The sequence below is a fragment of the Gossypium arboreum genome, chromosome 8 (genome assembly GCF_025698485.1).
Source record: "Gossypium arboreum isolate Shixiya-1 chromosome 8, ASM2569848v2, whole genome shotgun sequence".
Taxonomy (NCBI): domain Eukaryota; kingdom Viridiplantae; phylum Streptophyta; class Magnoliopsida; order Malvales; family Malvaceae; genus Gossypium; species Gossypium arboreum.
The window spans coordinates 52,214,208-52,240,501 of NC_069077.1; the positions used below are offsets into that span (position 1 = coordinate 52,214,208).

The 26,294-nt window shown below is 36.6% G+C and overlaps 1 long non-coding RNA gene across 4 annotated transcripts; it reads right to left on the bottom strand.

Annotated features, from left to right (window-relative positions):
* Positions 1–3,165: 3,165 nt before the first annotated feature.
* On the bottom strand, positions 3,166–9,946 carry LOC108454794 (uncharacterized). Of its 4 annotated transcripts, XR_008269668.1 has the most exons (6): positions 9,606–9,936; positions 9,304–9,404; positions 8,985–9,088; positions 8,513–8,873; positions 8,287–8,427; positions 3,166–3,455 (listed from the first exon to the last, which is right to left on the bottom strand). It is a non-coding gene; the product is annotated as an uncharacterized LOC108454794 (long non-coding RNA). The 4 variants fall into 4 exon arrangements; XR_001866772.2 differs by lacking the exon at positions 3,166–3,455 and having other exon boundaries at positions 8,009–8,427; positions 9,606–9,926; XR_008269669.1 differs by lacking the exons at positions 3,166–3,455; positions 8,287–8,427 and having other exon boundaries at positions 8,498–8,890; positions 9,606–9,946.
* Positions 9,947–26,294: the final 16,348 nt, after the last annotated feature.

Genomic DNA, 26,294 nt, shown 5'->3' on the forward strand with positions numbered 1-26,294 from the left:
TTGCTTGTATAATGGCCGAATGAGTGTAATGTTAATGAATTGATGGAGTTGTGAGTGTATAAATTTCCTTAGTTGAGGCAAAGCATGTATTCGCCATGTGAGTAAAATGTTAGATTTTGAACTTTTGAAGTTTTAAATTATAAATGGTTATTAGATGAGCACTAAGCTTGTTAATCTTTGTTTGTGAAGTTGTCAATTGATATCTTAATTAGGAATTGAATATTGTTTATAATTTGAGGTTATTGAAAGTCGAATTAGATGATAAATAATGATCGGCTATTGTGTTTATGTGAATATATATATATGCTGAATGTAGTCTTGGATAAGTAAATTTTGATGTATTAGATTGGTAACATGGTTTTGCCGATTGTGAAAATGAGATAAAGGTGCCAAGAAATAATTTAGTAAAGTAAATTGAAATGAAGTTTTGCTGAATGTGTTTATTGGTGTGTGAAAATTTGAATTGTAACGTTAAATCGTTAGTATGTGTTCTATGATTTCCAAATGTGAATTAAGGTAAATAATGTGGAGAAGGGTGAGTTGAGTTGTAAAATTTATGTATATGAATTAGTGGTTAATGGACAATCGGTCAAAGTGGTTAATATGCATTTGTATATGTTATAATGGCCGATTGTAATCAAGAATAAAGATGTGAATGAATGGTTGTTAATGAGTTGTCGTATGTTTCTTATTAAGAAAAATTATTAATGTTTGAATCTAAATAAATTAGTTAAGTAATTAAACAAACCAATTTATTTTACCTAGCTCAAGAGCGAAAGGAACTTAACTAGGAAAAGGGAAAAGCGAAACAAATGGAATAGTCAATTCGTAGTTGTCCGACGACATTTAAGGTAAGTTCTTAAGTATTTGAGTTTGATTCCTTTGTGAGTCTTAAGTTTTAAAACGGGATGAATATGAATTGTGTATATACGTTAAGGTCAATGACTTTTCTAAATGACGGCATATATGATATTATGTTTTAAATATGTGAATGAGAACTTTACAGAGTAAATTGTATAAATCTGCTAGGGACAGCAGCAGTAGCGTGTTTTGGAAAAATTACCATAAATTGTGGGAGTTGAGTTAAAAGCTGGATAAATTATGTAATTAAATCTTGACGCGTCTAGTTTCGTATAAAAGAAATCGTGTAAGTAAAGGGGTTGCCGATAATGAGATTTTCAAAGTTGTGTGAGACAGAGTCAGAATGGCTCCGAAATCCTCTGTTCAGTATTTGGAAAATCATTATAAATCGTAAAAAAAATGATTATAAGATAAAATTTTATGCTTAGACTCCTTAATGAGTCTAGTTTCAAAAAAAATAAACGAAAACATATTTTGAATTCTGTACAATGAGAAATTAAATTCTTAGTGAAGAGTAGTCAGAGTAGTCAAGCAGTAAAATAGGGGAAACTTTAAGAAAAATCTGGTATTGATTGGCCAAACCAAAAATTCTGAAAATTTTGTGGATAGAGGATATACGAGTCTATTTTCAGGGAAAATTAACGGCACATAATTTGGAATTTCGTAGCCCTAGTTACAAATAATTTAATGACTGTTGCTCAGGAAAACAGCTTGTAGAGAAATTGTGGTCATGTTGTAAACATGGATAAAACTTGTTTTAGTTGCTCATAAGCTATTGATTAAACTCATACGTGAATTCTAAATTGTGATGTTATAAAATGATAAATGAGTGTTAGATGGATCTTTGATATTAAAATTTTTGAAATTGTAAGTTTATAAGTATTCGAATATGAAATGATAGTATGGCTTGAAATTGAATTACTCATCGGAAAATGATAGATGTAGATTCAGCCAAGACAAAGTGTATACATGAAAGTATATGTGGTATGTGAAGTATATTTGGATAATTGTGATGTGAATACATGAAAATTTATATTTTGATTTAGGATTTTATGTGATAAATGTGAATGTGTATATATGAGATAAGGCCGAATGGCAAATGTGATGAATGTGAACCTGTATATATATGTGTGATAAGGCCGAATGGCCAATGTGATGAATGTGAACATGCGTATGTGTGATAAGGCTGAATGGCCAATGTGATGAATGTGAACATGCATATATGAGATAAGGCCGAATGGCCAATGTGATGAATGTGAACATGTATATATGTGGTAAGGCCGAATGGCTAATGTGAAATGTGTATGAGATAGATATGAGGTAAAGCCGAATGGCTAATGCGAAATGTGTATGAGATGGATATGTGGTAAAGCCAAATGGCTATGTGAGATATGTATGAGATGTGTGTATATATATATATTGTGGCCAAATGACAAACGGTGGAGGGTGTGTTTTATTAGATATTTGATAAGGTAAATGAATTACAAATATGATAGTCGATGTGAATGTTGTAACATGTGAATAAATATGCATGAAACTCTATGATGTAAACTCGGGATTAAAGACCGATGACCATATGTGGTGACTATGTCAGGTTAAGACCCACGACTTCGTGTGGAGATTTCATCTGAGCTAAAGGTCCCGCCGATAATCCGAGTAGAGTTTAAAGCTATAAGACTTCGCAATAAGAATTACTTATAAATTTACTCAATGTGAAAGGATAAACAGGTATGTACTCCAAGTTTATATGTGAGCTTGATTTGAACTAAATCATAAGATGTTATGTGATGCATACGTAAGCAATCTATGAGACTATTCCTATGACTATGTGACATCGGATCGGCGTGAGAGGTTATGTGAAATTATACAATATATCTATGTCACATGAGCTCACTTTCATGTGAAAGTTTATCTGTCTATTGTATATGATGAGATGTGCATATTCGGTAGAGGGATGGTATGCCCGAAGGAAGAGTGAAATAAAAATACGAACAACTATGTTATAATTTGATTGTTATCTGTTGACACTGCTTAAAACTTACTAAGCATTGTAATGCTTACTCTGCTTACTTTGTTTCCTCTGCTTTATAGATCTCATTTGGAAGCTACAGACTCGGGATCGTCAAGAATTAGTCACACTATCATTATCCACCGCTTGTTATCAATTACGCTTTTGAATTATTTTATTGCATGTAAAGAATGCACTAAAGGTCAAGAATATTTTGGTTAATGTATATAAGCCATGCGAAAGTGGCATCTTTTAAATGTGTACTCATAGAAGTTTAAATTGTATTCCTAGCTGTCTTTAGTATTTACCCAAAGGAATGCTCCTTATTTCAAAAAAAAAAAATTACTGTTCTGATATGAGTTTCAAGTCCGGTAATGCCCTTTTACCTATTCCGGCGACGGACACGGGATAGGGGTGTTACAGTTCTAGCGTCGGATACAGGTAAGGGGTGTTACATAAAACAAATTGACTTAGTCCCTATACATGCCATAAACTCAAAATGCTTGACTTCATTTATACCAAAAATGATAGCTTGTTAGTGTGATAGAATCTCCAGTGATCTCCAACCCGAGATAGCTTAATAACCCTATAAGATAAAGGAAAATAAGGAGGGGTAAGCTATATAGCTTAGTAAGTCCGTACGAAAATAATAAGCAACTCTTACCAATCTTCTATCAAATTCGACAATTTAAATACAAGATAATACAAATTGCTATGAATCTCACAGTTATAATTTTATTCTGTCACAATGTTTACTCTATCAACTTATAATCATAATTTAACATATCTTGGTATTAGCCTAACAACCGTAATCTCTCCTTTGTAACATATTATGTCAATTAACAAGTCACCTCAAACCTTAAAATAAACATTCACATTAATTATGAGTATTCACATTTCAAGTATATATTTTAACATCTTTCAATTGTTTAAAGCTCATATCTTCTCATATTTACATAGTCATCTTAATAGAAAATTATGCCAATCTTTCCTTTTTCTCATATTCGATAAATCACAATTTGTGTGACTATAACATGCTATAACATAATTCAATTTGGCCTGGAAAACAATCACATAATCTTCAATCGAATTTACCATGAATTTCATACATCACAAGTATAGACCAATAATCATAAGGTTTCACAAAATTAATCTCTCGGAAATCATGAACTCATAATTTCATGAAGTCAATGCATATAAACTTTATGTACATACCTGTACCAATTCGTAATACTTACTTAACTCTTTCTCTTCTTTGAAATACTCGTTGAACACTTGGAATATTAATCGGATACACAGACAATCATGCACATGAGTGCCACATACGTAGCCAATGCTACCTCATATCTCATAACACATAAATGCTCGCTCTCGAGCTAATCACGGGCCTGCTCACACAAGCTATCAGTCACGATGTAGCTACTCGGTGCTGCTCACACAAGCCGTCAGGTATTCACAACATATGCCGAAGTACCCAGCCACCAGTAGGACGTACGAGATCATCACCCAGATCACATAAACACATAACCCTAATGACATGTCACTTGTATCCTAACCTATTCCTAAGGTTCAAACGGGATTTCTTGCTTGTCGAATCGTTGTCAGGCTCATTCATAGAATTAAACTCATTCACATAATCAAACATACAGTTCATGAAATATTAAAGTATTGAAATACAATTATTTTAAAGCTTATTTTTAACATACGAACTTACCTCGGCATAAAAATAGCGGAAAGGGCTTAACAGTCAAATAATTGTTTTTGCCCCGTTCTAATTCCGAACCTTGTTTTTCTTGATCTATAATATCATATTTAACTTATTTAATCTTTATACTATTAAAATCAGCCCAAAATCACATAATAGAAAAATTACATTATTGCCCCTAAAGTTTGACATTTTTACATTTTAGTCCCTAGGCTCGTAAAATGAAATGTACTCAATTTCTTCAATACCCATGCCTAGACAAACCTTATACTTGCTTATAGCATCCCACATTTTTCTTTTATTCACACTTTTAACACCCATTTTACAAATTTTTACAAATAGGTCCTTTTTGACATTTTTACCAAAAATCACTTAGCAAAAGTTGTTTTTCTAACATCAAACATGCATTTTCTACCATTAGCCATCAAAATACACACATGTCTAACATGGGTCAAAATACACACATGTCTAACATGGGTCAAACCCTAGACTTTAATTTTCCACATATTAGTGTTAGAAATAGGTAGATCAAGTTACAACGACTTCAAAATTGTAAAGAGCATAAAAAAACATGACAAGAACGGACTTACAATCAAGCTTGGAAATGCCCAAACCCTAGCTATGGCTTCCCTTTCTAAATTTTGACTATGGGAGGAAGAAGATGGACAAATTTTGGCTTTATTTGGCTTTTTAATTCATTTAATTACCAAATGACCAAAATTTCCTTTTCTTAAAACACTAAAATTTCTCTTACTCCAAGTTCATTTTTGTCCACCAACTTAACCAATGGTCTAATTACCATTTAACGACCTTCAATTTAAAAATTCATAGTAATTAGACACCTCTAGCTTATAGAACTCAAGTTTTGTACTTTTTACAATTTAGTCCTGTTGACCAAATTGAGTGCCAAAACGTCAAAATTTTTGAACGAAATTTTCACGAAATCATTCCATAAAACTGTAGATCATAAAAATATAATAAAAACAAGTTTTTCTACATCGAATTTGTAGTCCCGAAACCACTGTTCCGACTAGACCCAAAATCGGGTTGTTACACAATATGTCTACTCTTCAAGGGTCACACTTAACAGTGTTTCCCACTGTTGATACGCATTCCCTTCCAGAAAAGAAACAATGCATGAGAGCTTATCCATCGGTGTGCATTTTAGCTCTGCAATTACTCTATATACACAAGATAGCCATTGTTCTTCCATCGTGAGTTCATCACCATTATCCCCTAGACACTCTTTAGAGCCCCGTTTTCAAATCTCCCTCACAAGGTCTCCTTTAAACTAGGTTGCAGCTAGTACTGGAGGTGCAGGAAGTACTGGCTATACCACTTTAGGCTCACGTTGCTATGGTGGTTGAGGTACTTGGGTTTTTCCCATGAACTAGTCAAACCATTGACCCATCATTGTGACAAAAACATTGTGAAAAGCATTTTCGACTGCACCCAGATCAACAGTAGGACTTTATCCTTATGCCGGATGTACGTGACTCTAAATTTCTTCGCTCATCGCTTCTCTTGAAATTTCAAAAATTGCTCACAAGAATTCTATAGATTAAAAAAAGCAGTCTTACGTGGATATTATACTCCACATTCTATTTCTTAAGAACCACAGTCTTGGCAAAAAATAACAATTATATAACAAATATATAATATCACATTCATTCTTATATATAACTCAAAACATGTATAAAACCTAAAGAATGTCACTTTTTATGTAATTAAATCATTCAAGAAAAAGAGAAATCTATTTTGATTATTTATTTATACTTATAGATAGAGCACAACCTGAATTTGATACCAATTATCGGAAAATTGGGTTTAAAATAAGTTTAAGGGAAAAAACTAGAGTTTTAAAAATTTTTCAAAACCAAGAACTCGGTTATGTTATTTAAAGTAATAAACACTTAATCAAAACTGTACCTTTTGATTCGTTTAGGATGAACGTTTCAACCGAATAGTCTTCTCTGCTATCCTCAAGCTCACATATGTCGAGTGTGGGCTCACTTCGAATCAGAAAAGTTTTCACAAAATTTTTTAATTTCTCTAAAATTTTGAGCCAAGTTGTAAATAAGATAAACATCTCAAGAAATTTTCTGAAATAATTTCTTCTGAGAATTTTCTCTCTACTACTTTCTCTTAAATTCAAGTGTGTGAAAAATAATGACTTATGACTCTCTTTATATAGAGAGTTTAGAAAGTTTAATTATAATTAAACTTAATCACTTTAATATTAAATTAATACAATACTTATCAAGATAAATATTAGATTAAATTTAATATTAAATCTATTAAATTAATAGAATATTTATCTACAAGATAAATATTAAATTAAATTTAATATTAAAACTATTAAAATAATATTATTTTTGGAATAGTTAATCTAAAATTAAATTATCCAGTATAGTCTCAATAAGAGTGTAATTCTTCCATTGCTCAACTGTTGAAGGACCACCAATTAACCTCCGGAACGTCGTCATCGTCACCGACGACACCATCGTGTCTGGTGGTGCCATCGCAAGTGTGACACCCTCATGACATCTCGTGCCGATTCGACTGTTGTTGGTTCAGTCTAGGACAGTGGCAGCCCGACTAAACCGGTCCAATAACCGGTTAGACCATTAACTCGATTTCACATATCAAGTCTAGTTCAACTAGTTTTTAAGTCTTGATCTCAGTCTTGAGTTCTCGAACCCAATTTTCAATATCAAATCCAATTTATTAGTAATTTTAAATAAAACATGTGTTTCATTTATTTATTTTAAATTTATTATTTGTTAAGTTTTTATTTTAAATGGATTTTATACATATATTTTGAAAAACTCATTTGCATATGCTTAATTACCATTCAAGAAGTAAAATTTTAAAATTATAAATATGAAATTAGTGTTTTAGTTTGCGACAAGAAAAGTAATTTTGTTAATAGTAATTTTGTTATTAATATAGACATATATCTATTTCTTTCTCAAATATATATATTTTTTACACTTTGAATATTATTACAGTGCATCTTTTAGAAATAGTGTCGCAATAATTTTTGGTTGAAATTTAAAAACGACATGATTAATTTTTGGAAAATACGTAAATTTTAGTTAAAAAATGGGATTTTATTTAAAATGTACAGTTTAAAAGAGAGTCAATTTTTTTACTAGATTTGATCGGATAGTTACAAAATTATTGAATTTTAATTCGAGTGATTTAAAAATTCAATTTGGTCAATTTAAAAGTGCATTCCAATTTTAATAACGATTAATAAAATCTCACCTATCATGATAAAAGATTCACAGTCTATATATTATTCTGCAATAAAACTTATATTTGTAATAATTTCATGAGTTCATGCAAAGTATGTATCATATACTAAAAATTGCATCACCATGGAAAAATTAAATATAAAATTATTAAAATAATAACATAGCAAGGCATCATTATCAACATTAACCTTCACCCAATAAAATTTGATAATTAAATTTTCACAATTTCGTTAATTAAGTCTTAACTTGATTGGTATCAACATTGTTGTCAATGTAAGAGGTCGTGGGTTCGAGTGCGTTGAAATGCATTGTCTTCCTATTTAAAAGTTGAGGAAAGATTATAGGTACTTCTAAGCATTGTGGACGTTATCCAAATTCATTATTAGCACGTACTCTAAGACCAAAATATTTTCCAAATACTAGCTTTATGGAATCAAGTTTAGGACAACTACCTTCCTATACCTGGAGAAGCATATGAGCCACCAAGGGCATTTTGGAGGCAGGAATGTGCTGGAGAATTGGTTCAGGTACTAAGGTCTCGGTGAGGGCCAATGCATGGATACTTGGAAATCAAAATCAACGAATTCAAAATCCTATACAAGACGATTCTACTCAAAAAGTGGCAGATTTAATAAACCAGCAAATAAATAATTGGAAGGAGGATTTAATTAATTCTACCTTTTTTATTGATTATGCTCGGTAGATTCTAGCCATTCCCTTACCCCTTGTTCCACAAAAGAATGTTCGCGCTTGGAGTGGTGAAGCTACAGGGGAATATACGGTCCGAAATGCTTACAAATGGTTGATACATAACCATTATGGAACTTCTACTGATGGAAATTTCTACCCCTACTCTAACTTATACAAAAGGCTTTGGAATATTGATCTACCCTCCAAAATAAAAATTACAACATGGAGGATTATGAGCAACTATGTGCTTACTTATTCAAACCTAAACTACAGGAGGTTGATGAACTCTGCGAACTATCCCCACTCCCATAATGGTGTGGAAACAGTTGAACATGTTTTTCAAGAGTGTCTGCACACAAAGGAGATCTGGCAACAATTAGGGTTCACACAATGTACGCAAATGCATATGACTCAAATGGCAGAATGGGTAAACAATTTTTTTGAAAATAGTTCCCTGTACCTTTATCGGTTATTTTGTTGTGGGTTGTAGGCAATCTGGACTGCACGCAACGAATTGCTACATGAAGGGCAAAGTGCAACTGCAAGGGAGACAGTGCATTTCATCTGGAAGTATTTGGGTGAAATTATAGGGGTTAAAAGAAAAATTGCAAAGCAGATCGTACTTGGTGGTGTGTGGAAGACAGTTCAGAACCCTTTTGTCAAAATAAATTTTGATGCAGGATTTTGCAAGCAAGATAATAGATCATGTTCTGGGATTACTATTAGAAACAACACAGGTAATATTCTCTATTTAAAGACTGTTTTGCATGCCAACATACCTTCACCAATTGCAGCAAATGCATTGGCTTACTTCCAACCGATTTTGACAGGAGCTCAAATGGGTTTTCTGAATGTAGAAGTCGAAGGAGATTGCTTGTTCCTGATTCGTAATTTGAAAGAAAATAGAGGGGAACGATCAGTAATTAGAGCATATATTCATAATATCCGTGCGTCATGTGTGATTTTCTAAAATTTTGTTTTCCACCATATACAAAAGCATATAAACAATACTGCCCATGCTTTGGCTACAGATGGTCTTAAAAAAAAATGAAACAACTTATCTTGTGGGCGATGTTCCTACCTACACACTCGGTGCTATTGAAGTAGATCGGTGATAATCACATCGTACAAGCCACATCTGATATCAGTTCCCCGTTCTGGAAGAGGGAAAGGAAATAGTTGGAAGGGGAATTTTGGGGTCTTTTTAGATGAAGGAGCGCCAAGATTCTAAAGAGGGGCAATGGTTTTTGAAAGAACACCTTCCAGTATATTATTGAAGCAAATTGATAGGATTGATGGGATAATACTTGGACAGACTGCTGAAGGGTTTTGCTTTTCAAATGCTTTGGAATTGAATAATCTACTTGGGTGGTTGGGATTATTTATGTTTCTTTTAATGCTTTGTCAGTTTTCTTTTCTTCTATCAAAACTAATTTCCCTTATGTTTAGTCCATTCATTGGGTTGTTCTTATTTATTTTGGGTTGTAATTTTTATTTTGTTTTCTTGAGTCTGTCTTTATGGGCTTCTATTTAAATAAAATCTCAACCATTCTATTTCAAAAAAAAAAGTTAAATGGGTTTAAAAGGAAAAGCAAGATTTACAAAAGCCCAAAGGGCTGAAATCCTTGTTGAGTTGGGCCTCACCAATACTGTTGGGCTGCACAGGTTATTGGGCTTTTGTTTTTTAGGACTAAAGAGTACTACTCTAAAATGTTTAGGGACTTGAGATGAATATTCCCTAAATTGGCTCATATTCACGTTAAGTTCCAAGATCTAAAAATTCTTTGATTTCTCTTTTTAAAAAAATTATTTGATTTCCTCCTTTAAAAATTGGCCCCAACCCTTTCCTTATTATTTTCTGTTTTTTTCTTGTCCGTTGTATCATTTTTCTTTTAAGGATTGTAATTACAAAAAAATATTATTCTCTACTCGTAATTTACTAACAAAGTGTAAGTATATTATAATTCTCCTTTCATATTTGATAATATAAATTATAATTAGACAATCACATAATTTATATTTTCAAAAATATTAATTACCATATAAAATTATCAATACGATAAAAAATATTAAACAACAAAAATTAAAATTAAATTATCATATGTAAAATGTTAGTCTAAGAAAGTAATTGATAATACGATAAAAAATTACAATAAAATAAATATCATATGCAATTCTAATTGCTCTAACACTCTATATTTGTTGAATATTCCCTTTTAACATTAAACATATAATTTTATTATCATCTGTTAATATTTGACCAAGTTCTTCATCATCTGAATCTATATCATTAAGATTATTTCATGTACTCTTTAAAGTATGGATCATTCCAATTTCACCTACGAATGAAGTTTTCAAATATACAACATTTTTTTATGCTATATTGACATGACGTTGTTAATATGTGAAATCTTTTTTTATAACAACAAATGTCCTCTCAATCACATTTTAAAACTTTCGATGTTCCAAATTAAAGAGTTCAGGAGTCATCTTTAATTCTTGTTTCCAACTCTATTCTCTCAAATGGTATTATACCCTTGTATAAGGTGTAAGAAGGCCTTGTGTATTTACACAAATTAGCATTTACTACCTAATATTTGAATTTACTGTGAAACCTAAATAAAGAAAGACTTATGCCAAGTTATAACACTTTTATAATAGGTAAATTAAGTAAAAATAATATAAAATTTATAATATGTAACATTTATAAAAGAATGATTAAGTATCCAATAACTTCCACAACACTTCTTATAAATCATATAATTTTTACAATAACTTAGAAAAAATTATAATTTAGTTATCACAAAAATATATATAAGTATATTATTTTTATAATATATAGTATCTACACATAAATTAATTATGCCCATACTTTTTACCGTAACCTTTTATAAGTATATTCTAACACGTAAATTATTTTTATAATATACCTTTTATCATAAATGTAAATTTTTTAAGATTTAAATAATATTTTTTCATAATTTTGTAAAATACACTTAAATTATTTTTATAAGATAATTTTTAAAATTTATAATACAATTTTAAAAATCTTTTGCCATAATTACTCTAAATACTTATACATACTTATACTTCTAATATAATTTTTATAAACTAAACTTATGTAAAAATAAATTTTAATGTTAAATCGTATATGGTATTTGAAAAATCATAGAATAATTGGAAATCCACATCACGTGGGCTTATTCACCAACAAAGCCAAATGTACATACCAAGTAAATGGGCTCGAATCAATCTCTTAGCTCAAAATATAAAAGAGTAATTTCACATGCTTTGAGACCCACTTTAAAATTGAATCAAACGGACCTTACCTTTAGTGATTAAAAATTAAAAGATAATTATTTATGTTCGGATCAAATTTAAAATTTTATTTTATTTTGAACATTAAAATAAATTTCAATTAAATAATAATTAGTAAAACTATTTGTAGACATCAAATTTCATTCCAACATAAATAATTAATTTTAACTTTTAATCATTAGAGGCAAGGTTTGTTGAGTTTTAGCCGATTGAGTCTTAACTTAATTGGTATAGATTTTATTGTTAATGTAAGAGAACGTGGATTCGAATGCGTTGGAGCGCATTATCCTTCCCTGTTTTAAAAAGAATATGTAACACTCCAAACCTGACCCAAACGTTATGACCGGATCCGACATGCCACATCGAAGTGTTCAAAACATTTTATATTGTTGATCCAAAAACATACTTAGTATTTTAAAAGATAATTTCATTATAGGTTAAAGTGAATGGATGTCAGGCACCGGTAGGAAACCGGAAAGAGGTGGTGAGTTCATCTGACCGCTAAGTACCAAGCTCCTTCGGATCCAATCCTAGACATGCATATCGCCATTGCCACACCTTAACGTCATGGATATTTCTAGGAAACCTATTTGATTAAGTCATTTTAGGAAAAGTGATTAATTTTGGAAAATACTTTCATTATGGAAGCTTTGCTTATTGTCGTGTTATTTTGAAATCAATTGTTGTTTTTGAAAACGCGCCCTAAAGCTATCAAATTTCAACAGTTAAAATAAGTAATACCTATCTTAGTAATACATATTAAAACTATCAAAAATAATTAAGCTGCCTTATTACATTTAAAACCCAAAACTTCAAACGTAAATAAAAGGATGTCCAGTTCACCGAAGAAAATCAAACTTTCGAATCGGTGGCCACATCCAATTCCCTCACAGACTCCAAGCCCACTATGGTTGGGGATTACTGCGTGGATGAAAATAAAAGGGTGAGTTTGGGGAAACTCAGTGTGTAAATTAACCCAACCATAGCTTATATCAACTCAAACCATAGAAATAAAATAAGTTAGCCTTAGCCCAGAACAGAATTCAGAATAAAGCCCATAGGCCCATAACAGAACAGAACAGATATTACATGTTTATGCAGAAACCCAACCCAGATTCATCCATAACACCCCCGTACTAGCCTTACACCATGTGGGGAGACTACTCGACCCACCCAACCGCTACACACCACAGAAATCGCAGTGAGGCTGCCAGATATTGTGACGAAGTCACCAGATACAGATATTGTGGTAGAGCCACCAGAACAAATATATGTGGCAGAGCCACCAGATCAGATAATTGTGGCATAGCCACCAGGACGCTTCCTCTATAGTATAACCCAAGTTCCCATGCAACAGATATATAATCATGGCATACATCATACAGAATCAGATCGTCATGCCTTTCAGTCAAAAGTAACCCTAGGGGTATAATGGTAATTTTGCATACATAGGGGTAGTCAAGTAATTTAACTATTCTTAGGGTTTTCATACATAACATAGCCATTTACGTACAATCAGAAACACTTACCGCGTTTTCTTACCAATTTGGGCCCGTTGGCCCATTATCCCGTTTTTGGCCCATTAAGCCCAAAAATATCGAAATGCACAGAATCGCGCACTCTGTAATCTTATCACTTTAATTTACCATATACATCAAACTATTAATCTCATGAGCATTCACACACTCGCAAGGTCTCAAAATACTAGCTTTTCGGCATTTCAGCTTTTCGGCCTGTGCCGATCTAGTCTATAAGAGGGTGTTAGTTACACACTTGTTTGCGATGATATGCTGACGAGATCCACACACGAACCGCCTACAATTGGATTACTAACACGTTAATCTAACTATTCAAATACGAACTACGTATTAACCCCTTACAATATTCGGCCAACCACACCTACAGATCAGAGTAAGCTTATAAGAAATCAATAAGCAACTCATTAACAAATTTTTGTCAGTGTTTACCACATAATCATAATTTCACTGCAAGCTGTCTTCCTGAGCAACAGTCACTAAATCATTTATAACTGGAGCTACGAAACTCCAAATTAAGTGCCATTAATTTTCCCTGAAAATAGACTCATATATCTTCTATCCATAAAATCTTCAAAATTTTTGGTTTAGCCAATCAATACCAGATTTTTCTCAAAGTTTCCCATGTTTCACTGTTTGACTAATCTGACCACTCTTCATTACGAATCAAATTTCTCATTGTAGAGAATTCAAAATATGTTCTTGTTTATTTTATTTGAAACTAGACTCAATAAGCTTTAATTACATAATTTATTCAGCTTCTAATTCATCTCCCACAATTTATGGTGATTTTCCAAAGTCACGTTACTGCTGCTGTCCCAAGCAGATTTATTACCAAATCACTCTTTCACACATACCTTTCATGCATGTTATTTAAACATGTATATCACCAATCAATCATCACATATCTATGATTTTACTTAATTATAATTTCCATTTCATCATTTTAAAGCACAACATGTTAGCCGATTTTTCCCTTTAGCATCTAAGGCACATGCATGCTCATTTGTTTGGCTCAACTTCACCTATCTTCCATTTTTCATCAAAAGAACATGAAACAACAACCATTTCCTTCATTTTAATTCATGACTAAATGCTCACAACACAACTAAAAACCAAAATATGCTTCAAGAGTTAAGGTAGAATCAAGAAGAACTCATGAACCTGAAAATAGAAGCAAGGTACCAAGAACTTACCTTCAATTTTCCTCCTCCTAGTGACCGAATACTCAAGAGCTTTCTCCTCTCCTTTCTCTTCTCTAACTTTCGGCTATGATGAACAAAGATGGACAAAACTTCGTTCTTTTCATCCTTTTGTTATTTTATTACCCAACATTTTATGACACAAAATAACCTATATTATTTGTGCCATACCTATGCCATAATGTCAATAAAAAAAATGCCCATAATGCTTATCATGCCCATCATGGGACATTTACCTTAGCCATTATCAATTTTTTATCAATTTGTACCATAAATTATGGATATCAAGTGCACATATTGTCTTCAACAACATGATGGCCGGCCACTTCTTGTAAAATGGGAGGTTTGACATGCAAATCCTCCTATTTTGCACTACTATTTATTTGGCCACTACAAATTAGCCTATAGCATTTTCAAACATTTTCACATAGGTCCTATTTCATAATTTCACCCACAAATGACAAAATCAAAGCATGAAATTTTGCCAACATTCACAGAGTTCTCGAAAATTGGGGCGTTACAACTCTACCCCCCTTAAAGAAATTTCGGCCTTGAAATTTACTTGATCCAAATAGTTGAGGGTATTGTTGACGCATAGTCTCTTCTGATTCCCAAGTAGCTTCTTCCCTTCCATGATTACGCCAAAGCACTTTCACTAACGGGACAGATTTCCTTCTGAAAACCTTAACATCTCGAGCCAATATTTGCACAGGCTCCTCCTCAAAGGTCAAATCAGTTTGAACTTCAATTTCTGCAACTGGCAGGACATGAGTAGGGTCAGAACGATAACACCTTAACTGGACCTACTCGCTTCAAAACCCGATAAGGCCCAATGAACCGCAGACTCAACTTGCCCTTCTTACTTAACCTTAATATCTTCTTCCAAGGAGAAACCTTTAAGAAGACCATATCACCTACTGAGTACTCAATCTCCTTACGCTTCAAACCTGCATACGACTTTTGCCTATTAGATGCTTCTTTTAATCGGTCCCTAATTATTCTGACCTTATCCTCGATGATCGCTACCAACTCGTCCAAGAATTTGTCGCTCTCCTAGTTCACCCAACAACTAGGTGTACGACACCTTCGTCCCATATAGTGCTTCATACGGTGCCATTCGAATACTACTCAGAATCGTTATTGTACGCAAATTCGCCAACGGCAAGTAATCCTCCCAACTACCTCGAAAGTCAATCACGCATCCCTCAACATGTCCTCCAGAATCCAATAACCCTCTCGATCGACCATCGGTTTGGGGATGGAAAGCCGTACTAAAGTTCAATCGCGTCTCCAACGCCTCATGCAACTTTTGCCAAAACCGAGATGTGAATTTGGGATCCCAGTCATAGACAATCGAAACTGGGACTCCATGAAGTCGTACAATCTTCGCCACATACAGCTTGGCTAACTTTTGAAGCGAAAAGTCAGTACGTACAGGTATGAAATGGACTGATTTGTTCAACCTATCCACAATCACCCACACCGAATCTTTCTTTGATGGTGTCAAAGGCAACCCACTCACAAAGTCCATGGTTACCCTCTCCCACTTCCAAAGTGGTATCTTCACTGGCTGTAACAGTCCAGAAGGTAATTTGCTCAGCTTTCACTTGTTGGCATGTTAGACATTTTCCTACAAACTCCGTTACTTTTCGCTTAAGTCCAGGCCACCAGTACAATTCTCGCAAGTCGTGATACAACTTATTCCCTCCAAGATGCATGGCACATAGTCCCCCATGAGCTTCCTTCAATATTGTCTGCCTTAAATCAGAGTCCCTCGGAATACAAATTCTTCCTCAGAAACACAGAACTCCATTACCATTTAAACCGAACTCAGAAGTTTCCCCTTCCTTACCTTGTTGAAAACGAGCAACCAAAGACTCATCTTCCAACTGCTTTTCCTTAATCTGGTCCACCCAGGTTGGCCTTACTTGCAATTCAGCCAACAAATGCCATCATCATACAGACTCAAACGAGCAAACATTGCTCTCAGATCAGATACAGTTCTACGACTTAAAGCATCAGCTACTATATTAGCCTTGCCTGGGTGATACTCGATCGAACAGTCATAATCCTTAAGCAACTCAATCCATCTCCTTTGCCTAAGGTTCAACTCCTTCTGAGTCAATAAATACTTAAGACTCTTGTGGTCTGTGTATATAATACACCTCTCCCCGTACAAGTAATGTCTCCAAATGTTAAGTGCAAATATCACTGCTGCCAAATCCAAATCATAAGTAGGATAGTTCCCTTCGTGAGGTTTAAGCTGTCATGATGCATATGCAACTACCTTACCCTCCTGCATTAACACGCAGCCCAAACCCACGTGTGATGTGTCACTTGACACAAGAAAATCCTTCCAGACTCATCGAATCAACACAGTGCTTCAATGTAACTTTCTTCAACTTCTCAAAAGCTTTCTCGCTTCTCACCATACAAACGGTACTCCTTTCCTTATGAGTTTTGTCGAGGTGCTGCCATCACGTAAAAACCTTCCACAAACCTTCAGAGTATCCACCAACCCTAGGAAACTTTGAATTTCCGACACCGCCCTAGGCGGCTTCCACTCCAAAATTGCTTCAATCTTTCGAGGTCCACCTTAATCCTTCCAGAGACCACATGTCCTAAGAAGGTTACCTCCTCAACCAAAATTCACACTTCCGAACTTCGCAAAGAGTTCCTTCTCCTTAACACTCGCAAAGACTATACGGAGATGCTCATCATGTTTTGCTTCGCCCGAATATACCAGATATCATCAATGAAGACGACTACGAATCGATCCAAGAATGGTTGGAACACCCGATTCATCAGATCCATAAATGCTGCAGGAGCGTTCGTCAGTCCAAATGGCATAACCAAAAACTCGTAATGACCATACCGAGTCCTGAATACCGTCTTATGGATATCCGCCTCCTTGACCCTTAACTGATGATAATCAATGCACATCCGCATTGTACCATCCTTCTTCTTCACGAATAGCACCGGTGCTCCCCATGGAGACACGCTTGGCCTAATGAAGCCCTTATCCAACAACTCTTGAATTTGTGCCTTTAGCTCCACCAACTCCTTCGGTGCCATTCTATACGGTGCGATAGACACTGGTGCCGTTCCAGGCAATAAGTAGATTCCAAACTCCACTTCTCGGTTCGGAAGCAATCCTGGAAGCTCCTTCAAAAACATCTTAGAACTCCTTTACGCCCTAACCTTATCCATCGACAACCCTCCCTTCCGACTGACTTACAAATGCAAAATAGGTCTCATAACCTTTCCGAATCCACTTTTCGACTCTTAATGCTGACACCACATTGGACAAATAATCCCTTCGCTTGCCTATCATCATAACCTCCTCACCCTCCGTGGTCCTTAACACCATTCGCTTTGCAGCACAATCCAAAGTCGCCTTATGCTTAACAAGCCACCCATTCCCAAAATGAGATCAAACTCTCCGAACAGTAACTCCATCGATCTCCGGGAAAATCCTACCTTGAGTTTCTAGGGTACATCCCTATACGCTTTGTCTACCCTAACCGAAAGTGACCCAAAAGACTTAGTACAGATACCCCACTCACAATCTCCTCAGAGCAGTCCAAGTTGTCCATAATCCGTTCTGTGGCCTCCAACCAATATTCCGCCACATTCGGGGCTATACCAGACACGCCCCTAAAGATCTTCGCTCCGTTATCCCGAAGTCATTCAGAAATAGATCCTCGAATTGCGTTGCCCGTACTTGCCCCGAAAACTCTTTCCAGAACACAAAGCATTGCCTGTGACAGGGCATCATCCCCGGCATCGCGGTCATGAGACTCTACCTCTGTTGTCAGTGGTACCGGTGCATCCACCGCTGCCTTATGTCCCGAAGATGAAGAAACCCGAATCTGTGCCCGTGGTTTGTGAATACCCGGATGTTTTCCCCGAAGAATTGCCGGGTTTACCACCGTTCGGAAATAGAATTTGGCATCGAATTGGTACCGTACCACTCAATTTTGATAGCTCCGTATCGTATGGCACCAACGAATTAAAGGAGTTGAAAGCTCGATTGCAAGAATTGGTGGATAGAGGTTTTGCTCGCCGAGTTTTTCGACTTGGGGTGCGCCGTTGTTGTTCAGAAGAAGAAGGATGGAACCATGCGATCGTGCATCGACTATTGTCGACTTAATAAAGCAACGATAAAGAACAAATATCCGCTGCCACGTATTGATGACTTGTTCGATCAATCAAGGGAGCCTCGGTGTTCTCGAAAATAGATTTGAGATCGGGCTACTATCAATTACGAATCCGAGATTCGGGCGCGCCCAAGACCGCCTTGAACGAGATATGGTCACTATGAGTTCCTAGTGATGCCGTTTGGGCTCACTAATGCCCTCGCGGTATTTGTGGATTTAATGAATCGGATCTTTAGACCATATTTGGATCGATTTGTAGTCGTGTTCATTGATGACATCTTGGTCTATTCAAGAAATGAGACCGAACATCTTGAACACTGCGGTTAGTGCCGCAAATTTTACGGACAAGCAATTATATGCTAAGTTCAAGAAGTGTGAGTTCGGTTAAAGAGGTTAGCTTCTTGGGTCATGTGGTATCAGATCGGTATTCGAGTCGATTCAATAAAATTTCAGCCATACTAAATTGGAAGCCTCAGAAATATTATCGAGGTTCAAGCTTTTTGGGCTTGCTTATTACCGACGATTTGTAAAGGCTTCTCAACGATAGCCACGCCGATGACGGTTACTCCAAAAGGACGTTAAGTTCGAATGGACGGAGAAATGCCAAAAAGTTTCGATCAACTGAAAACTTATTTGATCGAAGCCCCAATTCTAGTGCAACCCGAGTCCCAAGAAAGAGTTTGTCATCTATAGCGACGCCTCTCTACTTGGGTTAGGTTATGATTAATGCAAGAAGGTCGAGTTGTGGCCTATCGTCGAGGCAATTAAAGCCACATGAGAAAAATTATCCGACTCATGATCTCGAATTGGTCGCCATCGATTCGCCTTAAAGATTTGGCGACATTACTTATTTGGTGAAAGGTGCCATGTATACTCGGATCACAAAAGTCTCAAGTATTTGATGACCCAAAGAGACTTAAATCTGCGACAAAGACGTTGGCTCGAGCTATTAAAGGATTATGAGTGATCATTGACTATCACCCGGAAAGGCGAATGTGGTTGCAGATGCCTTGAGTCGTAAATCGTTATTCACTTTACGAGCGATGAATGTGCACTTGTCTATCCGATCCGACAGTGTGTTAGTGGTGAATTGAAAGCCAAACCATTATTGACACACCAAATTCGAGAAGCTCGTAAAGTCGATGACGAGTTGGTTGCAAACGGGTGCGTGTGTTCAACAAGGACTCGGAGTTTCAAATCGACGATGACGATTGTTTGAGGTTCAAAAGTCGTCTCAGGTGTCCCAAAGAATTGAACTCATTTCGATAATTCAATGAAGCCCATTGTAGCCGAATGGCAATCCACCCGGAGTACGAAGATGTACAATGATTTGAAACGCCGGTTTTGGTGGCATGGTATGAAGCGAGACATCTCCGACTTTGTTTCGAGATGTTTAATATGTCAACAAGTGAAAGCGGAACATCGGTGCCTTCGTGATTACTTCACCAATCACGATACCCGAGTGGAAATGGGATCGAGTCACAATGGACTTTGTATCCGGACCGCCATTGTCGTGAGTAAGAAGGATGCGGTTTGGGTCGTGGTAGATCGATTGACTAAGTCGGCCCACTTTGTCCCCGACGCACGGATTTTTCAATGGACAAATTAGCGGAATTGTACGCTTCTCGAGTTGTGAAATTACACGGGTGCCTATTTCTATCGTGGTCGGATAGAGATCCAAGATTTACCTCGCGATTTTGGAAAAGTTGCAAGAAGCTTTGGGTACCAAGTTGCATTTCAAAGACCGCTTTTCACCCCCAAACCGATGGTCAATCGAGCGAGATAATTCAGATACTTGAGGATATGTTAAGATGTTGCGTCCTCGAGTTTAGTGGTTCATGGGAACGGTATTTGCCGTTAATTGAATTCGCTTACAACAACATTTTCAATCAAGTATTAAGATGGCACCCTACGAGGCCTTGTACGGTCGTAAATGCCGACGCCATTGTTTTGGACCGAGCTCGGTGAAAGCAAGATTTTCGGTGGATTTGATTAGGGATGCTGAATGAAAAGTGAAAGTAATCCGTGAAAGTCCAAGATAGCCTCCGATCGTCGAAGTAAGTCGACGCGGATCTGAAGCGTAAGGATGTCGGTATCGTGGGTGATAAAGTGTTTCTCAAGGTATCGCCTTGGAAAAAGATACTCGTGTTCTACCGTAAGGGCAAGTTGAGCCCGAGGTTCATTGGACCATATGAGATATCGAGCGAGTCGGTCCAAAGGCATATCGCTTGATTTTGCCCCCTGAGCTCAAAAAGGTTCACGATGTCTTTCATGTTTCGATGCTTCGACGCTATAGATCCGATCCATCGCACGTGATTAGTCCATTAGAAATTGAAATTCAAGCCAATATGAGTTATGAGGAAGAACCGATTCGTATCCTATCACGGGAAGTGAAAGAGTTGCGAAACAAGCGGGTTCCGCTAGTGAAAGTGTTATGGCTCAAGCACGGATAGAAGAAGCTACTTGGGAGACCGAGAACTCTATGAAAGAGCGATATCCAAACCTATTTACGGTAAGATTTTCGGGACGAAAATTTCTTAAGTGGGGGAGAGTTGTGACAGCCCAAAATTGACCCTAGTCGGAATATGGTTTCGGGACCACAAAACCGAGGCATAAAAATAATTAAAAATTTATTTTGATGCCTATAATATGTGTGTCCTCATGTATGACATTTTATGATGATTGATTTAGTGTTATAAAGGTGAATTCCACTAGAAAGGACTTAGTAGTGAACTTTGAAAGTACGATAGGGAAATGTGTGATGACTAATTAAAGCATGCATGCAAAATAATAGACTTGCATGTCAAATTCCCCTTTTTACAAGTGATGGCCGGCCATGACAAAGAGATATGGGCTAAACATGTCATGAAACATGTTTTGTTGGGCATTAGGGAGAAATAATAAACAAATAAGCATGGGTAAGAAAAGAATGAAAAAAAAATGTGTGTGGAGAGTAGCATCCCCCATTACTGCAGTGCAACCAAGAAGAAAAAACAAAAAATTTGTTCATCCTTGTTCTCTCCTTTTGGCCAAAAATACTAAGAGGAAGAAGGGATTTTGCTTCATTTCCTTTGTTTAGAAGAGATCTAGAAGGTGATTTGGCTAAATTTGCATCAAGAGTAAGGTATGTATGAGGTTGTGTTGGGAGTTTCATGCATGTTTTGGTTGCTAATTTGATGTGCATGTTAGCCATGGCTCAAATCTTTGTTATGCCATGGAAATGGCATTTGGCCAAAGTTGTTATGGTGATAAAGCCATTGCATGCTAAGTGTGAAACTTGATGATGATGCATGCAATGATGGATTGTCTACCTATGAGTAAGATTTTGAGCTTTCTTTTGTTTTATCATGATTGAAGTTGAAAAGAAGCATGATTGTCATATTCGCCATGATGCATTCTTGAGCATGATTCATGCTTATTGCATGTTAGTTAAAATTTGTGTTTTGGATGGCTATGGACACCTTGAAATTGCCATGCTCATATATGCATATATATGATTGCACATTATGTTTTGGTTATGAACTAAGTGATGAATATATTGGTTTAAAGAAGAAGATGTGGAAGAATGCTTGTGAAATTGCAAGCACAATTCGCCTAGCACACATGTAGGTGCTTGATGCTATATTATAAGTTTTAAATACAATGTGCAAAGCATTAATTAGTAAATTGCATGCTGTTTTGTGAGGTATTAAGTGCAAAATTAACCTCAACATGTACATGAATATTCGCCTTGGGTAGCCTATTGAAGGCCTTAGCATTTCCTTGATGCTCGAATAAATTGTATTGAATTGCTTGATGTAGTATAAAATGTGCATGACCATTGTGTATTCAAGCTAAAGGGTGGCCATATGACCATTTAAACTCCTTGTCATATTCGCCAAAAGCTAGCACAATGAGGTTTTAATAAATTGAATTTGTTTGAATTAGCTCAAGAGCTTAGAAGACCACAATTGTACAAGGGAAGGAAAAGGTGATCGAATAGCCAAAAAGCCGCTCGACAACATCCGAGGTAAGTCCTCAAGAAGTGACCCTACTTGAATTGTGTGAAATAAAGTATGGATGTGTATTGATTATTGATTGTGTATGCATGAGTATTTGAATTCTACCCGGCTAAGTCCCAAGGCGAATATGCTTGTGACTATAATTGCGTTTGAGCCTTAGTAACGAAAATGAATTATGTATGTCCAATGATAATTGATGTATGTGTTCATGGGAAATTGAATGATATCCGGCTAAACTCAAGACAATTATGCTGAAATTATATCCGGTTAAGACCAAGGCAATTGCGCTAGTGGCTACATCCGGCTAAGACCAAGGCATTCGTGCGAGACATTCTATCCGGCTAAGACCAAGGCATTTGTGCACGTGATTATATCCGGTTATATTCAAGAATCTTGGGCTGGAGGTGAGTGTTGGTTGCTGTAATGAATTCAATTAGTACACTCGAAAAGCCCAAAGGATAAGGTACGTTATATGTGCATCGGAAAGTCGACATGTTTGAGCAACATTCGCTCAATCGACTAATGAATTTCAGTTATTGAATTGATTGATACTTTGTGAAATTATATAATGATGAAGTGTGAAGTAAGAATGTGTATAAATGAAATGATGCATATGGCTATGTGAATGTATTGCTGTAATTAGAGTTGATTATATTCCTTGAGACTTACTAAGCATAAAATGCTTACCCCGCTGCTTTGGCTCTCGCTTTTCTAGATTTCGCCGAGGCAATCGGATTTGGGATCGTTGAAGTCAAGTCATCCACACTATCAAGCCTCCATTTTGGTATAAATTTTGGTTGAACTTGAGATGGCATGTATAGGACTACCCCTTGTTTGTTAAATATGTTGTAATGTAAGTATGTACGGCCATGCGAAAATGGCTCGAAAAGGAAGCATGAACTTAGACTAATTGTGGGTTGTATGTATATATTTGGTGTCATGATGTGGCTATGGCTTGAAATGGGAATGTTGGTCATATGATCAGCCATTGGCATGGTTAAAATGATCATATATGAACCTATGTATGGCAAGACTAGTCGAATCATGGAGACTACCAAATAGGTAAGTCCTACCTTAAAAACAGATGCTGCCAGCTGCAGTGGCGTGAATGTGAAAAATCACCAAAATTCATAGGAATGGAATTAAATAGTGAATAAGCTATGTAAATGAACCCTGATGAGTCTATTTTCATATGGAAGAAACGAAATGGTCATAGGAGTTACAGGTTAAGAGATAATAAAGCTATTGTGAGACAGGGCCAGAATGGTTTCTGGGTTCCCTGTCGCAACTTAAAAAATTCACTATAAATTATCCAAAAAGAATTAGGAGACATAACTTATATGTACAGATTCCATTTTGAGTCTAGTTTCATTAGAAACAAACGACACCAACATTAAAGCCCTGTACAGAGAGATATTCAAGTTATACCGCGCGAAGGTCAGAGCAGTCGATCCCTGTAACATGGGTAACTTTAACTAATAAACTGTACCAATTGGCCCGACCAAAAATCCTAGAAATAAATCCATGGATGGATATATGAGTCTAAATTCAGGGAAAATTTACGAAACCAGTTTCCGAGTTTTGCAACTCGAGATATGATTTTTAAGGCGACAGTGACGCAGTTTTCCAGCCTGACTGGAAATGTCAAATTGGTGGGCAAAACATGTGAACTTGGCTTGTTAACCCTCGGGTCCGACACGGCGATGGTCTCGGGTTTGGGGTGTTACAATTTTATTGGTATCAGAGCCACGGTTTAGTCGATTCTAGGACTACCGTGATGTGTTTGGGGTCTAGCTATACATGCCATTAAATGATGAATCGATAGTGTGATGATTCTGACAATTCGACTTTGTGTTTGTTGTAGCAATGGATCCCGATCCCAACCGAAGCGATAGCTGATGATGTGGAGAGTGTGGCGCTGCTCCGCAAGAAGGGACAGCGCGCATGACTCTCAACCTATGGCCAGCAATCCTAATGACGAGGCTAGGCAAGCCTTTTATAGTGTGATGAACGAATGGTTTAATCAATACATTCGAACCAACACTACTGCTCCACAACCTCCATTCCCGACAAATGAAACCCCGCAAGACCTACAATACCTCCGGTGACTGACCAAATAAGGTCAAGTAAGCCCCAATCGATAGGATTCAAAACATGGGGCCACTGAATTTAAGGCTACGGATGATGATGATGCCGAGCGAGCTGAATTTTGGTTAGATAACACTATCCGGTGCTTGATGAGCTATCCTGACACCCGATGAGTGCTTAAAGTGTACCATCTCCTTGTTACGCGAGTCCGCCTACTATTGGTGGAGTACTCGACTTCTATGGTGCCTAGAGAGCAAGTGACTTGAGAATTCTTTCAAACCGAAGTTCAAAAAGTATATCGATCGAGATTCATCGACCAAAAGCGGAGGAATTTCTTGATCTTAAGCAAGGTTCTATGTCCGCTATGACTACGAATGAAAGTTTGTGAGGCTTAGCCAGTACGCGCGAGAATGCATTTCGTCCGAAGCTATTATGTGTAAACGCTTCGAGGATGGGCTGAATGATGATATAAGGATGTTTGTTGGCATTCTCGAGATACGAGAGTTCGTAGTACTTGTTGAGCGAGCTTGTAAAGTCAAGAGCTTAGAAAGGAGAAACAAAAAGCTGATGTGGGGATTGGAGAATTCGAAGAGGTCCTCGGAAAGTCTCTTCAACAAGCATCGAAGAGATTTCGAGATGATGCGAGCCGGTCTAGAGGCGTTTCGGGCTTTTCTAGACGAGGACGCGATTGACCCCCTGTGACCACACGAGTCACTTCGATCGCCAGTGGTGGAAATGATCGTCGAGAGAGGGCGGAGTGTCCACATTGTGGCAAATGGCATTCGGGAGTCTGTTGGTTTCGTGATCGCCTCGCTATAAGTGTGGATCGGCCGACCACTTTATGAAGGATTGCCCGAGGATGCATGAATGAATGTAAGTCGAGTGCAAACCCGGTGCTACCATCGCCGAGGTAGGCCACCTAGAAATATGGGCAATGTCGTGGCGGTCGAGAGGATCTAGAGATGCTACCATCGATCCGAGGCTCGTGCTCTGCTAGGACTTATGCCATACGCGCACGCCGAGGATGTCGCCTCTCCGGATATTATTACCGTACTTTCACTCTTTTCAATACAAATGTTATTGCTTTGATTGACCCCGGTTCTACTCATTCATATATATGTGAAACCTTAGCATCCAAGAAGACTTTGCCTATTGAGTCTCTCGAGTTTGTAATTCGGTGTCAAACCCTTGGGTCATTACGTGCTTGTTAACAAAGTGTGCAAGAAAAGTCCCCTAGTGTTCCGAGGTTCTTGTTTTCCGCGGACTTAATGCTTTTGCCGCTCGATGAGTTCGATGTTATTCTTGGTTTGGATTGGTTGACCATGCACGATACGGTTGTAAATTGCAAGAGCAAGACTATCGATTTGAGGTGCGAATAATGAAATAGTTCGGGTTGAGTCCACGGACTTAAACGGGTTGCCACCGTAATATCGCCGATGTTGGCCCGTAAATATGTAAGAAAAGGG